This window comes from Onychomys torridus, chromosome 6 (genome assembly GCF_903995425.1).
Source record: "Onychomys torridus chromosome 6, mOncTor1.1, whole genome shotgun sequence".
NCBI lineage: Eukaryota > Metazoa > Chordata > Mammalia > Rodentia > Cricetidae > Onychomys > Onychomys torridus.
The window spans coordinates 49404067-49419631 of record NC_050448.1 but is presented as its reverse complement, the minus strand read 5'-3'; positions in this window follow the sequence as shown (position 1 = coordinate 49419631).

Here is a 15565-nt window from a genome sequence, read left to right as displayed (position 1 = left end):
GGTAGCCCAGGCTGGCCTCAAACTCACAGAGATCCATCCGCCTGGCTCTGCCTCCTGAGTGCTAGTATTAAAGGCGTGCGCCACCACTGCCTGGCTGGAAGAGGTTGTTAATTGGAGATAGGTTCTTGATTGGGGAGGGGAGTTTCTGTCTATTTGCTCCTCTGTGCTGGGACATGCACAGCTTGAATCTCTGTGGGCCATGTCTCTGCTGCCAACATTTCTGTGAGATCATATGTGACTCACTCCTGTTGAATCTGGAAAACACTTTTTCCTTAGTGTCATCCATCCCCTCTGACTCTTAAAAACTTCCGCCTCTTCTTCCACATAGTTCCCTGATCCTTAAGGGAAGGGGTTTAATGAAGACATCCCATTTAGGACTGAGTGTTCAAAGCCCCCTCTCTCTCTCTTCCTATTGTCATAGTTCTGGTCTCTTTATTAGTTACATCTTCTGCAAAAGGAAGCTTCTCTAAGGCTGAGTGAGACACAAAAATATGAGTACTGAGGACATAGTTTTTTTGTTGTTGTTGTTGTTGTTTATATGTTTGTTTTTTGTTTCATTTTTTTCTCCAATTCACATTTCAGATGCTCTCTAAATACTTTGGGCCCCTACTAACTTTGCACAGCAATATAATGACTTATGGATTCTTATAGGTGTCATTGCCTCATAGCAATGCCAAGGATGGAAATGATAAAACTGCTTAAATAGGATGATAAGGGCAGGGGATATGGATCATCTGTCAAAGACTAGGCTCATAACAACAAAAAAAATTGTAAAGGATGAGTTTGAAAATCAAAATAGCATATATACATCTACTCCAATATGTATCAAATATAATCATTTATATATGTGTGGTTTGGAATTTCTGTTATGATGATGAAAACTAAGCTTGAGAAAAATGCTACTGATACTGACATAAAGAAAAGTTTGACTTTCCAGTTTATAATGTGACAAATGTATAAACTTCTCAGAATATCAACACTTAGTGTATCCTAGAATAGACAATTCATGCTGTAACTTTTTAACTTTCAGAGTTTTGAATTATACTTGTCCTACAAGGGTAATTCCCAGATCTATCCTCAGTAATTACATTTATCACTGGTGAAGGTTTTTAATTTTCAATTGATTACATAGCAAACAACTACCAGAAAAAGTAATTCTAATAAAAAAATAGTCGTTGAATTTTAAAGTCAAGTGAGTTAATGAGATTCAAAACCATACAGGTATAATAATAAATATCCATTGACACAACTCTTAAAACAAACATGTTTCTTTCAAATATTTTAATATTTTCACTAGTAAAATGACAAGTAAATTTAATGGAAAACTTCCTCAGGAGGAAAAATATGAGTAGAGTACAAAGTGCTGTGAGCTTTCTTAAGAGTAGTCTATAACTTCAAAAGCATCTGCTAGTAAATATTTATTTTCAGGTCATTTCACATGTTATTACTATTTCCTGACAGCTTATGGCTATAAAATGTTTTAACTTTGCTAAAGGCAGAATATTGCCTTATGGAAATATAAAATCTAAATCAGGAAACAGATTTTTTTAAATGCCTACCAAGTGAAAGTATTTGAAGAAAATTTTATCCAAAACACAATGAAATGTCTGTCTTGGAATCCTGTCATTTATGTGGAAATAAAAAGGATAGTGTATATCTTAAGAATTTTCATTATTAGAATCTTTAAATTGATAAATATTGCAAAAAGCACATTTGTTCCCATAGTGGTTACTTTGTTTCCTTAAAATATTTTATTTTTATTATTTTAGGTGTATTGGTGTTTTGAATGCATATGTGTCTGTGCACCAGTTGCAAACCTGAATTTCACAGAGGCCAGATCCACTGGACTAGAGTTACAAAAGATGATATATTTTATGGGTTCTGTGAATCAAACCACAGTCCTCTGGAGGAACAGCCTGTTCTTTTAAAAATGGACTTACCTTTCCATCCTCTCCTCGCCTGTATTCCTTATTTTTCTTCGTGATAAAATACTAAAACCATAAGTGACTTATGGAAGGAACTGTGTTAGCCTTTGGTTCCAGAAGGAGTTTCACATTGGTGAGGACTGTATGGCATCCAGCAGCTAGAGAGGGATGCTTAGAGATCTCAACTTACCAACACATGCAGTGAACAAAGAAAGGGAGTTGGAAGTGGTCTGAGGCAGAGGCTCTAACTCTCAAAGCTCACCCCAATGGCATCCTTCACTCACTGAGGCTCCACCTGTTAGAGGTTCAAACTTCTCCAAATAGCATCACTAACTTGGAGCAATTGCTCAAATGCATGAGGCTGTGGGGGGCATTTCATGCATAAACCACCACAACACTTCTCTGCTTAAAATATTCTCAGGATAATTTATATTGAGGATTGCTTTCCCAAGTGTCATTTTTTACACAAAGGAACAAAGAAAGCTTTCATGAAGTTAAAAATATATAATATTAAGGGGAATTACCAAGGAATATTGGTAAAGATTACGAGAATATTATTCCCATCAGATATAGATAGAGAAAACTCTTCTCATAAACACTTTCTTTTCTAGACATTGTAATCTCAATGTTGATTATATTTGCTATTTCATGACTTTCTTCATGAAATTCTAGCTTGTCTCAAGTTATAGCAAAAACTATCATGCCCACTTAATGGTGTCATATTAATTTTAATGCCATAGGACAATGATGCATATGTTGTGATTAGGATAATGTTTCTATATGCAGACTTTTATTTCCAGTCACATGACATTATATACAGCATATGTAACTTGATTGTGATAACAACTATGCTACCTCTTAAATACTTATTATGCTATAATTTCATCTTTATATTATACCATACTATTTCTATCTTTAAAAGAAACTTACTGTACAATACGATAGAATATTTCACTGGAAGCAGTATCAGATCTATCTCGATTACTGAATATTTATTCCACAATGTAGGCAAGTCAAGTGATTGGCTTTCTCCATGTTTCTGTCAGCATGTCCTAATTATTTTGCTTCATAACAAAGTTGAATAAGAGTGCATTCTACAAAAATGTCTTTCTAAGACTACACCATTTAGATTACTACTAAATACTAAATAAATATGTGAAATATGTGGATTCTGGTACTTTTATATGTTTTGGTTATTCTCCAATGCTCAATTTTGTGCTAGGCTGTTTGGCATTGTCTTTAAATAATATTTGTTACCAGACATTTATTCCTAGAAACATAGATTAGAATCTAAATCTGCTTACTTGCTATTTTCCTGTATTAAAATCTGAGATTGTTTAGTTTCATATGCTGTAATAAATACAGTTCTTTGTGCACATTTCTCCTAGAATTGATTCTAAGATACAGAAGTTGAAAATTATTGTCATAGTCATCAGAAAAAGCCATGTTGTCTCTGGTTGTATTATATTCTACAAACTTCTATCTACAGGAAAATCACATCTAGCTTTTCCCTCCAATTTTCCTTGTAGTCTGTTGAAGAGGCTAAGCTACAAACCTCCCTGAAGCAATTAGTCTTTCAAGGCCATGCTGATTCTTTCTTTCTCTGTTCTTTCTTTGTCAATAGAATTGACTCTCCTATTATGAGTTCAGAGAACTTGTGCACATCTTGTTTTCTTTCTCAATATTTGGAGATCCTGGGAAGGAATCAAAGAACTTACTCAAAGTGCTGTGTAAGCATTATCATAAATTTGCTTTTCTGGTGGGTCATATTTCAAGGGTAGCTATTTACATTTGTGTTGTGAGGATATTCCACTTTGAAGACTAGAAAAAATAAGGGAAGCTTTTGCACTAAATCACACAAACCATCCAGCATTGTATTGTAAGTGTTCTGTAGAATTTTCCCTCTTAAATATACGTATTAATGACGGGTTCATTGTTTAGCATTATTGAGATGAATTCACAGCAAGTTAAAGTAACAGTTTAATTAACTGGTAAAAGACCTTTGACCTTGAAATAATTCCTTTTTCCTATAGTACATTTATTTACAAAACTTAGTATACTTAAGAAATCATATTAAGATCTATTATGAATATTTAGAAAGACAGGTTTATAGTTTGTTTTGGCAAAAGGCTATGAAACAATTTTTATGAGATTAGTCTACAACAGTAGTGTCATTTATAGAGATTTCCATACTTTATCTGCATTAGGGTATTTTATTAAAACTCTTTATCAACAAGTTCTCAAAGGCTTCTCTAAAATCATTGATAATTCATAAATATATACTTGCTTATCATTAAAATTTATATGGAAAGTAATTGGAATATATTTATGGCTAAGAAGAGGGGGGATATCTCTGATGGATAGGTTTATACACTATTCCTTTTATTCTATATACAATTCTAAACCTTCTAAATAGTATGTACTATCAGACTCTGATACTGGAGTACCTGCCAGCCACTCTCTGGATGCTGAGATGCAAACCCAAGACCTCTGGAAAAACTGCCATTGCTCTTACCCTTTGAACTGTTGTTTCCAGCTTCCTGCTTCAGATATTGTGACATTGAGAAAAAGTATACTGAATCTCTTGTTTCATTAGGAAAATATGTCTTGATTTATTTAAGACTAGTTACATGAGCAAACAGAAACAAATGACAAATAGTTCTGTAGCAAGAATCATAACAAGTCTTATTAATAAGAACAAACCTGAGTCTAGTTATTTGGATGAATGCTGGAAGATCAGAGAAGCAGAACAAGCCACAGCTACCTCAACTTGCCAGTTCCTCAGCTGGTCTTATTTCCTCAGACTGGAAGCTTCTGAGTCCTCCTCCACATGAATCTCAGCTCTGCTCCAAAACCTGAATGCTTAACTAGCCAAATGCTTAACCAGCCAAATGCTTAACCAGCCAAATACTTCTAATTTCTGGTCTTCATGTCTTATATAATCTTTCTCTTTCTGTTGTCACTCTCTGGGATTAAAGGCTGGATTTCTGGGATTAAAGGTGTGTGTCACCTTGCTTGGCTGTTTCTAATGTGGCCTTGAACTCAGAGATCCAGATGTATTTCAGTCTCCAAAATGCTAGGTTTAAAGGTGTGTGCTACCACTGCCTATCCTCATGATTAATATTATGGCCATCTTGTTCTCTGACCTCAGATAAGTTTATTACCTGCCCAATATTTTTGGGAACACAATGCCACATAGTTCTATTGTTTTCAAACTGTTACTGATGCAATCATTTCCTAAATCATTATCTTACACTTCAATTAGTAGCATTAAAAGTTTTCCAAAATGTGTTTTCTTTTTCTTCTTTAGAATATTATATATTAAAAAAATGAGTGTCTGGTTATTGGGCATGTAATTGGATATTAGAAGTAAGCAACTGTAGATTTTGAAAAATCAGTTTCAAAGGTTAGATGGAAAAGAACTCAGAAATCTGTACATAATTTCATGTACTTTAAAATGTAGTTTACTACAACCTCTTATGATATTATACAAAAACATACATTTGATATTAAACAAATATAGTATTTGATACTAAACAAAATATTCCTGGCTTGGCAGTAAAGTCAGTTAGATTTTTAACAGCTTAATGATGGTTATTTGCACAATAATTGTATAAGAGATAATAAGCACATGTGATCTTCCCAACCATCGCATAAAATTATCTATGGTTTGAACCATAAAATTCATGTTGAAATATACTAAATGTTAGGTCTCAAGGCATTTTGTCTTAGGTTTTTGAAAAAATTATACTTCACTGTGTATTTGTGATAAGAATTTATCTGAACTAGGTTTTGGATATCAACTTATTGATCTTATTCTTTAAGAACATCTTTAGGTAAAAACATATACTACCAAGGCTCAAGATTCCTGTGGCCTGCATGATTACAGACAACTGACTTGCACAAACTGTTCTCTTGCCTCCTTATGCACAAATCGTGTGTGGGTACCAAAAGAGAACATATAATAAATAAATAAATGAATAAATAAATAAATAAATAAACAAACAAATAAATAAATAAATAAATAAATAAATGGAATGCAATTAAAAAGAAAACATTACCGGGCAGTGGTATTGCGCTCCTTTAATCCCAGTACTCTGAAGGCAGAGTCAGGAAGATCTCTGTGAGTTTGAGGTCAGCCTGGTCTACAGAGCAAGATCCAAGATAGGCACCAAATATACATAGAGGAACTTCGTCTTGGAACCCCCACATCCTCCACAAAGAAAATACCTACTTTAAAAAGACAACTCTTGTAATTAGTTTTACATTTACATAAAATTAACATAGAATAAAGGGTTTACATATGCTCAACATTCAGCATCCTTGATCAATAAAATATTAACGTTATTATATTGTATTTATAATATGCATTAATCAATAAAATATGTATATCATTATGTAATCTGAGGTTGCAATTCAAATCCCCTTAGTTTCAACTGTGGAATCATACCCAGGATGTCACTTTACTTTTATGAAATCTTATGTACACTGTGGATTGTCTGAAATTTCCTTGTTCTCAGACACACAGTCTCATTACCCTATAATTTTATTTTATGTTCATTATTTTAGGGTGCATTTATCAGCTATTTGGAGTTTTCTCTATACACATAAATCTATTGATGAATACATTTGGATATCTTTATGTAGTTTTATGCTGATAAACAAGTAGAGCAGACACACTCAGGTGCCTCCTCAGCTCACCACCCCCCATAGGTGCATGCTCTCGGCCACTGTTAAAAACTCACATCCTACTGCTGTATTTGTTTCATTTAATTTGCAAAGTTGAATTATAAGCCAAAGTGTAGGACCCTGGCCCCCTAATTTGGGGAACTGTTGCCTGCTTGCCAACCTTGACCAGATGTCCTCCCTATGCTGATTCTCTGCTGGTTTCCTTCTTCCTGAGCACTCACTGGAGGTTCCTTGTTTGTATATCCTGCATTTGGTGTAAACAGCTTAGATGCAAGAATGTAGAACACTGGGTAGCAAACTTCTGCCCTCCGGGGTTCTCCCTCAGTGCTGTAAGCCTGTGTTTAAGGTTCCATCCTTCTTTCAATAAATGGCATTTAGCATTCTGCTGGGGCGAATGACCCGCTGTCTCTTGTCTCTGTTTTTTAATACACACAGACCCTTGCTTGGACATGGGAAATGGGTGGTGGTAGCAGCACAGGCAATACTGTAATACCAAAGTGAATAAGTATCATAAGTATTCACTCCTGCTTTTCTAAGTTCTCATGTACTATGAACTATATACACCACTGTGGTATGTTCCATGGAACTGCCCTCAACATTCTCCAACCCTCAACATTCTCCAAGTTTCACTTATTTACCTTGTGTTATCTATTGAAAGTCACCATTCTTTCTACTGAATCCACATTTCTTTTACCTTTGCCAAAGTGTCTTTGGCATAAAACTGAATTTAACTTCTTCCGTAGTAACATAAATGTAAGTATTTTTATTCATGTCATTTTCAGGTTCATCTCATTTGGTCGATGAATAACTTGTCATTTACATCCCAAATAACAGTTAAGTGGTCTACTCAACTACTGAGGGGCACCTTTGTTGTCTCTATATTTTCTTAGTCAGGAATCAGCCTAAAGCACTGCATATGCAGAATTTAGGACATATATCTTCATTTAATTTGTGTGGCTTGGGTAGCATACATGAAACCCTGGGCTTGATACCCAGTACTACATAAACTGAGTGTTGTGGTCCACTACTATTACTTCATTACTCAGACGATTAAGGCCAGGGGATCAGAAGTTCCAGTACATTTTCAGCTACATAGCATATGATAGTTTATACTGAATTTATAGCCTATCTCTAAAGTGTATTGAATGATTGACTATTGTAGGCAGAAGTAAAAGGAATGAATGCAGTGTTGGAATGAAAAATAAAAGTAGTAAAAAACACCTGTCACCAAGAGAAATTCTGAAGGTTTATTTAAACAATGACTTAAATTATAGTAAACTATAATTGCAGTTAAATATTTTTTGTTTATTTGTTTGTTTTTTGAGACAGGGTTTCTCTGTATAGCTTTGTGCCTTTCCTGGAACTTGCTTTGTAGACCAGGCTGGCCTCAAATTCACAGAGATCTGCCTGGCTCTGTTTCCTGAGTGCTGAGAATAAAGGCATGCACCACCACCACCCAGCACAGTTAAGTATTTTAAGCTCTAGAGAAAGCCCAAAAAATAGATATGAAATTAGGAACGTGAAGAAACGCAATCACATATAATATTTAGTTACAGGGAACAAAGGTGAAGGGAACATAATCAGAATTTATTGCATGAAAAAATTGATTTTAAATGCAAAATAATAAAAGTAATTTAAAAATAACCAACGAAGATACAAAAGAAGGAAAATAAGAAAAGAACAATAAAATGTAGTGGCTTTATAAGCGAAGAACATACTTTAGTGATAATTTAAATTGGGAACATTAAAAATGCATTGATGGGGTTGGGGATTTAGCTCAGTGGTGGAGTGCTAGTCTAGCAAGCGCTAGGCCCTGGGTTCGATCCTCAGCTCAAAAAAAAAAAAATAGCCAGGCGGTGGTGGCATATGCCTTTCATCCTAGCACTCAGGAGGCATATCCAGGCAGATCTCTGTGAGTTCGAGGCCAGGCTGGTCTACAGAGCGAGTTCCAGGAAAGGCAAAAAGCTACACAGAGAAACCCTGTCTTGAAAAAACAACAAGAAAAAAAAATGCATTGATGACACAAAATTTGAGAAATTGGGGGGAAAAGCAAATTTTACTATTTGTATAACAAGACTACTTTAAATATAATGTTTATATACATTAAAAAGCGAGATAACAACAGACTTACCATGATACCTATATATAAAAGTTGCAAAGTATTAGGTCCTCACACCCTTCCTCCATATTCCCTTTTGAATTTCGTGATTATGTGGTTAATTCAGTTTAGATTACTCACATCTGAAGATTTGGAGCTAGATTACTGATGAATGGGTTAGGAAAGTGTGAATTTACACAATAGAATATTATTCAGATCTTAAGAAACAAATGTGAGATTCACAGGTAAATGGATGCAGTTGGACAAAGATCTTAGTGAGGTAAGTCAGACTCTGAAAGACTAATGTTGCATGTTTTCTTAGATTTGTGTATATTAGATTTGGATACCCAGATGTTTGTGTTCCATTTGTGATACCCACAGAAGTCAGGGAATTACATGGGATTGGGGAATAAAAGAGAGAGGAAAGATATACCACAGTGGTATCAATGATTAAAGGTGAATAATGGAATAAGGAGGGTTAAAACAAAAAGGGGGTGGGAGGGAAGGGGACAAGAAGGGATGTGTTCAGGGACAGCTGACACAAAAGGCTTCCCAAAGACTCATATGGATGTCTACAGTTCTACTAGCTTCCTAAAATACACATGCGTGCCAGGCGATGATGGTACAGGCTTTTATCGCAGCACTCAGGAGGCAGAGGCAGGCACATCTCTGAGTTCAAGACCAGCCTGGTTTACAGAGAGAGTTCCAGGACAGATGCATACAAAGAGAAACTCTTTCTCTAAAAAACAAAAACAAAGCAACAACAACAACAAAAAAAAAAAAAAACCCACATACATATATATGTGAAACACAAATTGGGTTAGCCATTTAGCTTTCCAACAAACATTTTCTTTAGATCCGAATAGCTACAATTTATGTAGTTCAAGTCAAATTATAGGTAAATGATTTAGTTTATATCATAACTATCTTGTATTATTAGAATATTAAACACCAACAATGTTAGTATTTTGGCTTAAGAATTGTATCTTATTACTAATTTGTGATTTTGGTTATATATATTATACTTTTATATAAATTCCTGCCTTTAAATGAATACTTTATAAAAATTGGGGATATTAAAATGGACTTAAAGAAATTTTTTCTATTTTATGTCTCAATTATTTCTATTGGCCAATAATAATTGTGGCTAAAATTTTATATGACAACCTTGTAATAATTGCAAAAATTTTAAATGATCATACTTTCCAAAACATAATATTTCCAGTTTCAGCAACAAGAATAGCATATACATTGTCACTGAAAACTTAAACTGAAATTTACTTTCCCATAAGACTTTATCTTCCATGTCCTGTTCCTTCAGTCTGCACAGAGCTTTCAGATTATTGACTAATCAATATCTGCTACTAACTTCTAGATAAGGTCTTTATTGTCTGAGATGAGAAAACTTAAGTAGAATTAAGTAACCTGAACAAGGTCAGTGTGAATTGGTTTTTGAGCAAAGGTTAGCAAATAGATTGGTTATTCCCATAGCTGTTGACTTATACCCATAGTAATTTCAGAGGGTCCATTACAGAGAACTTCCTTTAGGGTCTACACTGTTATGTTGCAATTGTAGATATGTTTAACATTGCTTGTATCTGCATATATTTTCCCAGCATTGTTTACAGGACAGATTGTGCAGAGGAAAACAAGCCCATTTTACTTGTCCATTCATACACACAAACATACACACAGACTTGTCCTGTTTATATAAATTGATGGGTTTTGATATTATTTTAGGTGAAACTTAAAAGTGCTTTTTTTTCAATTCTTAGGGTTGAGACCTGTGTAAGATTATTGTAGGGAGGAGTTATATTTAAATTATAACTGAACTTATCCCCTACTGCTGGGGCCATTATACTGAAGTTTTTCCATATCCATACACCAATATAGGATCTTTGATAGTTCTTTATGGTATTCACACATTTCATATTTCCCCACACAAATTCCTTTCTGTGTAATAAAGTTTCAAATTACTGATTTCTCTTATACTCTAGTGAAAATTCCCACAAGTTCTGAATAATCATAATTGTGATAATATTTAAGGGAGTTATCTTCAATAGTCCTCATCTGATACCTGTCAATCTCCTATCATCTTAGAGGATAGTAACACACATCCAGTCACACACTGGCATTGCCCTAATGTTGAATAAACTTCTCACACTCTATTTTAGTGATGCTACACTCCAACCAAGTCAATATTCCCTTTTATGAAACTTCTTTTATTCCACAGGCAAAACTTATTACTCTCTCCCTAAACCACTCTAGCATGATTTCCCTATAATTTACACACTTGAAAAATGTGAATTTTATGGGGCAAGTTAATATTCTTTTTTGCTTTCAGGACATTCAACTATTTTCCATGGTTATACTAAGTAATCATTTCTTTTCAGTCATATTTAGCAATCTTTGCTATGCAATTTCAATTATTTTAAAAAAGTTTTCTTTCATATATTTTTAAGAATTTTATACAATATATTTTGATGTTATTCTTTTCCATTTTCCAACTCTTTCTCAGCAAATCACTTCTCAGCAAATCCCACTTTGTATTTTAATTCCTCTAAAAAATTTTAAAATAAACAAAGCAAAACATGTACACAACATAAAAACTATAGTAATAAAAAACAACACAGATTCTCTTTTGTGTTGACAAACTATTCCAGAGCATGTCTTGATGTGGAGTATGGAGAACACATCCTGTATTGCTACATAGATAAAAGCTATCACCCAGAAGCTATCATTTTAAAATAGATTATTTGTTAAGTGTGATACTACTTTAAATCCAGTTCTTCCTGTTCTGGAATTTTAGTCTAGGTAAAACTTGTACAAGTCTTATGCATTCTGTCACAGTCTATGTGAATTTATAGGTGTATCAGCACTATTCTGTTTGGAAAATGTTACTTTTTTTGAGTCATCCAATTCCTCTTGCTTTCTGCCTCCTATTTCATAAATATCCCTGAGCCTTGAGTGGGGAATGTGATACAGACATCCCATTTTAGGTTGGGAGCTGCAAAGTGTCTCATTCTCTGTGTGTTGTCCAGTTCTTGGTCTCTGTATTGATTACTATGTGTTTCAAAAACTGCTTCTCTGATGAGGGTAAAGAGATGCACTGATTATAACAATTTTTGATTAGGAGTCATTTTATTGCTATGTTGATTATTGGAATTAGTGTAGCAGGTTTTTTTTTTTGGTTTTGTTTTTGTTTTTGTTTGTTTGTTTGTTTGTTTGTTTTCCATTAGAGTCTATAGACTGTCTAGTCTCGGGCACTTGGCTTGATTGACAGTGATAACTATGGCCTTCACACCAAACAATTTTACTCCCATAACACTTTATTATCCTAGAATATCATGAAGGCAGGTTACCATCTTTCCTCAAAGGTTTCACAACTAAATGAAGTTAATGATTACTCTCCTTCTCAAGTCACATGTATAGAAGCTTTCAACAATATGAGTGCTGGTCTTTAGGAAATGAAGATTCTAGTTTAGCACCAGGTTGATTTATCCATATACACCAATGTAAGTTTCTTCAGCAAGAGAGACTTAGGTTAATGTAGGTTGTGGAGGATGACCAATAGACAGACAACAAAAAGCAAACTCAATGGTAGTTTTGAAGGCTGAATTTTCCCGTAATGCTTTGTCTAAGCATCTGTCTTTCCTTTCTTTCTTCTTCTTTTCTCCTCCTCCTCTTCCTTCTTCTTCTTCTTCTTCTTCTTCTTCTTCTTCTTCTTCTTCTTCTTCTTCTTCTTCTTCTTTCTTCTTCTTCTTCTTCTTCTTCTTCTTCTTCTTCTTCTTCTTCTTCTTCTTCTTCTTCTTCTTCTTCTTCTTTTCTCCTTCTCCTTATCCTCCTTCTCCTCCTCCTTCTCCTTCTCCTTTTCTTCTTCTTCTTCTTCTTCTTCTTCTTCTTCTTCTTCTTCTTTTCTTCTTCGTCTTCTCTCTCTCCACTCTTAAAGCCTTGCTTATACATCATGTTTTCCAGTTTGTGATTTCTGTTTGTCTCTAAGTTTATACGTTTTTTTTTTCTTTATTCTTTTATTTTCATTTCTGTTGCTTTTGCCCTTTTGAGGTTTATTTGTTTTGTTTAATCATATTTAATTTAATTTATTATTATGTTATTATTAATTCACTTATTTATTTACATGTCTTTCTATGAGTAAGAGCAAAAACTGTATGGATCTTGGGTGGCAGGGGAGGTGGAGAGGTTCTGAGATGGTTGGAGAAGTAGAAAACATAATCAGAATATACTTAGGGAAAGAAAACATGTTTTCAATTTGCAGAAAGAAAGTAGAACATTGCACATAAGGAGCTGATCCACTTTAGAAATTGGAAGAAATGGCTGGCTGGCTGGATCAGTGTGTTTAGACAATTCCTGACAAACCTCATTCCCTGAGTTAGAGTTCAGAATTAAGGTTGGGGTGTGAGAGAGAATCAGCCCCTTTGCATGTATGCACACGCATACACAAGTAAAAACACACATCAGATTAGTATACAGATTTATTAAAATTAAATATCAATAAATGGATAAGTACCTAGCATGAAAATAAAAAATCAATTAAAATTAAATTATATAAATATATAAAATAATATTTTGTATTAGCAATGTATTATAATAATTATGTAGAGATAAAAATTGTTTTATTTTATCCTAAAAATTATATTTATGAATTTACCTTAACATAATTTAATTATTTAGTATTCTCATTTATTTACTTGTTTAATGCATCCAAATGTAATATTAACAGATCAACAGCTGTTAGATTTGAGCTGAAATTCCTTTGTAAAACATTTAATACATTTAATTATGTGGAAAACTTAGTGCTATAGTATTTTTCCCTGAATAAAAATTAACCCTTTATGATAATTTCTAACAAAATATTCAAAAGTATATGTGAATGATCCCTGACATTAAATATAATACATCTATGCTAAAAGGTCTCTGAATTCTCAGAACTAATATAATACTGCAATAGTCTCAATGTAATAAAAACAAGAATTCAAATTTCAGCATTCCCAAGTCCAAGTCTAGTGAGATAACAACTTATTAGTAAGCACTGAAGGCTCCCTACAGAGAAACAATTTATTTCCCACAGAGAAGCAACATATGAGCCGAAAGCTCAATAAGGATGCAATCTGGTCTAAGAGCAGATGCTGGTCAATAATTCAATTTCTAAAACCAACTGATCAGAGAGCAATGGCAAACATTTATTCATGGAGTAATAAATTATATATTTGTGTTTCTTGCCTGAATGTAGAAGTATTCTACATCATAAACTCTGCTTCTCCTTTTTCATACAAAGTATATGTGTATAAAACTGTGGAGAGGTCCACTAATTTTGTTACATGTCAATCACTTTATGGGGCATTTTCATTTAATATAATCTTAATCATTACTTCTGAATTTCAAATATCTTCATAGTAAAACTACTTATGAGTAAAATCCACTGTATAATAAGAAAGCAATATCAAAGAACTTAGGAGACGGGCTAAACATTTTATCTGCGTAGATATTGGGCTACTAACATAGTTCATAATGGATACTTATTTTTAAGTTTTCCTTCATGTTTAAGTTTTCCTTCATGAGTGTTTCACCTTCATGTATGTATGTGTACCACATGTGTGCCTGATGCCACTGAAGTTCAGGGGATATCAGATTTCCTGTATTCAGAGTCCTAGGTGGTTTTTAACCTTAGGTTGGATTCTGGGAAGCCAATCCAAAACTTCAGTAAAAGCTTTGCATGCATGGGTACTCTTGTCTGAAGAGCCAACTACCCAGATCCATGATGGATGTTTTGATATCCAATGTTTCTACTTTTATTGCAATTTATATGCTATAATCCAATAAAATTATTCAGGTTGGGTAGAATGTTGTACACCTTTAATCCCAGCACTTGGAAGGAAGATACAGGTGGAGCTCTGTATTCTGAGATCAGCCTGATTTACACAGTAAGTTCTAGAAGAGAAGGGTCTACACAGAGTAATTTTTTTCTCAGAAAAACAAGACAAAACAGCAAGTATGAAATGATTCAGATTCATATTATTGGATATCATTATTTGAGTAATTTTAAAAAACTGAAAATTGGAATATTTTTTTCTCATCTCATACAAATGCATGTTAAGCTACCTTATATTTAGTCCTACATCATTATCTTGCATCTTACCTGTGCTGTGTTCTATGCAAATGATTTATGCAACTGCACATCAATCACATTTTCTTAAACTGATCTACTGGTCCTTAGCATAGATCCTGTAAGTAGTGTTAACAATAGTCACCAATGTATAGATTTTCCTTCCAACATATGTTACTATAAAATTACATATGACCATTACTGGCTTTGGCTAATGACAAATGAGCGAGCAAAAGAACAGTAAGTTTCATGACTAAATTTTTATATTACTCTGGTACAATATCCTGATTCTGTTATGCTCTTGTGAAAAACAAGGATGCTGATTTGGAAAGAGTCTCCGCTAATATCAAACCTGACTGTAACATGAAGAGGACCTTATGATAAGAAATAAATGTTAATACTGTTTAGTTGCTAATACTTAAGATAGTTTGTTATGTCATCATAATCTTGCTTTTTTAATAAACACTTTTAATTAAAATGGATAGTTAGTGTCTTTCCTTGAATAGTTATTTAATACTTTTCATGACTTACTTTTATTATTTCTAAATGCATGTATGTGTGTGTGTGTATGTGTGTGTTTATGTGTGTGTGTGTGTGTGTGTGTGTGTGTGTGTGTGTGTGTGTGTGTAAGAGTGCAGATGCTCACACAGTTGGTGGAAACCTGACTTGGATGTTCTGCATGAGGAGTACATGTGCTTAAGCTCTGAGTCATATTCCCAGCTCCCTTATTTA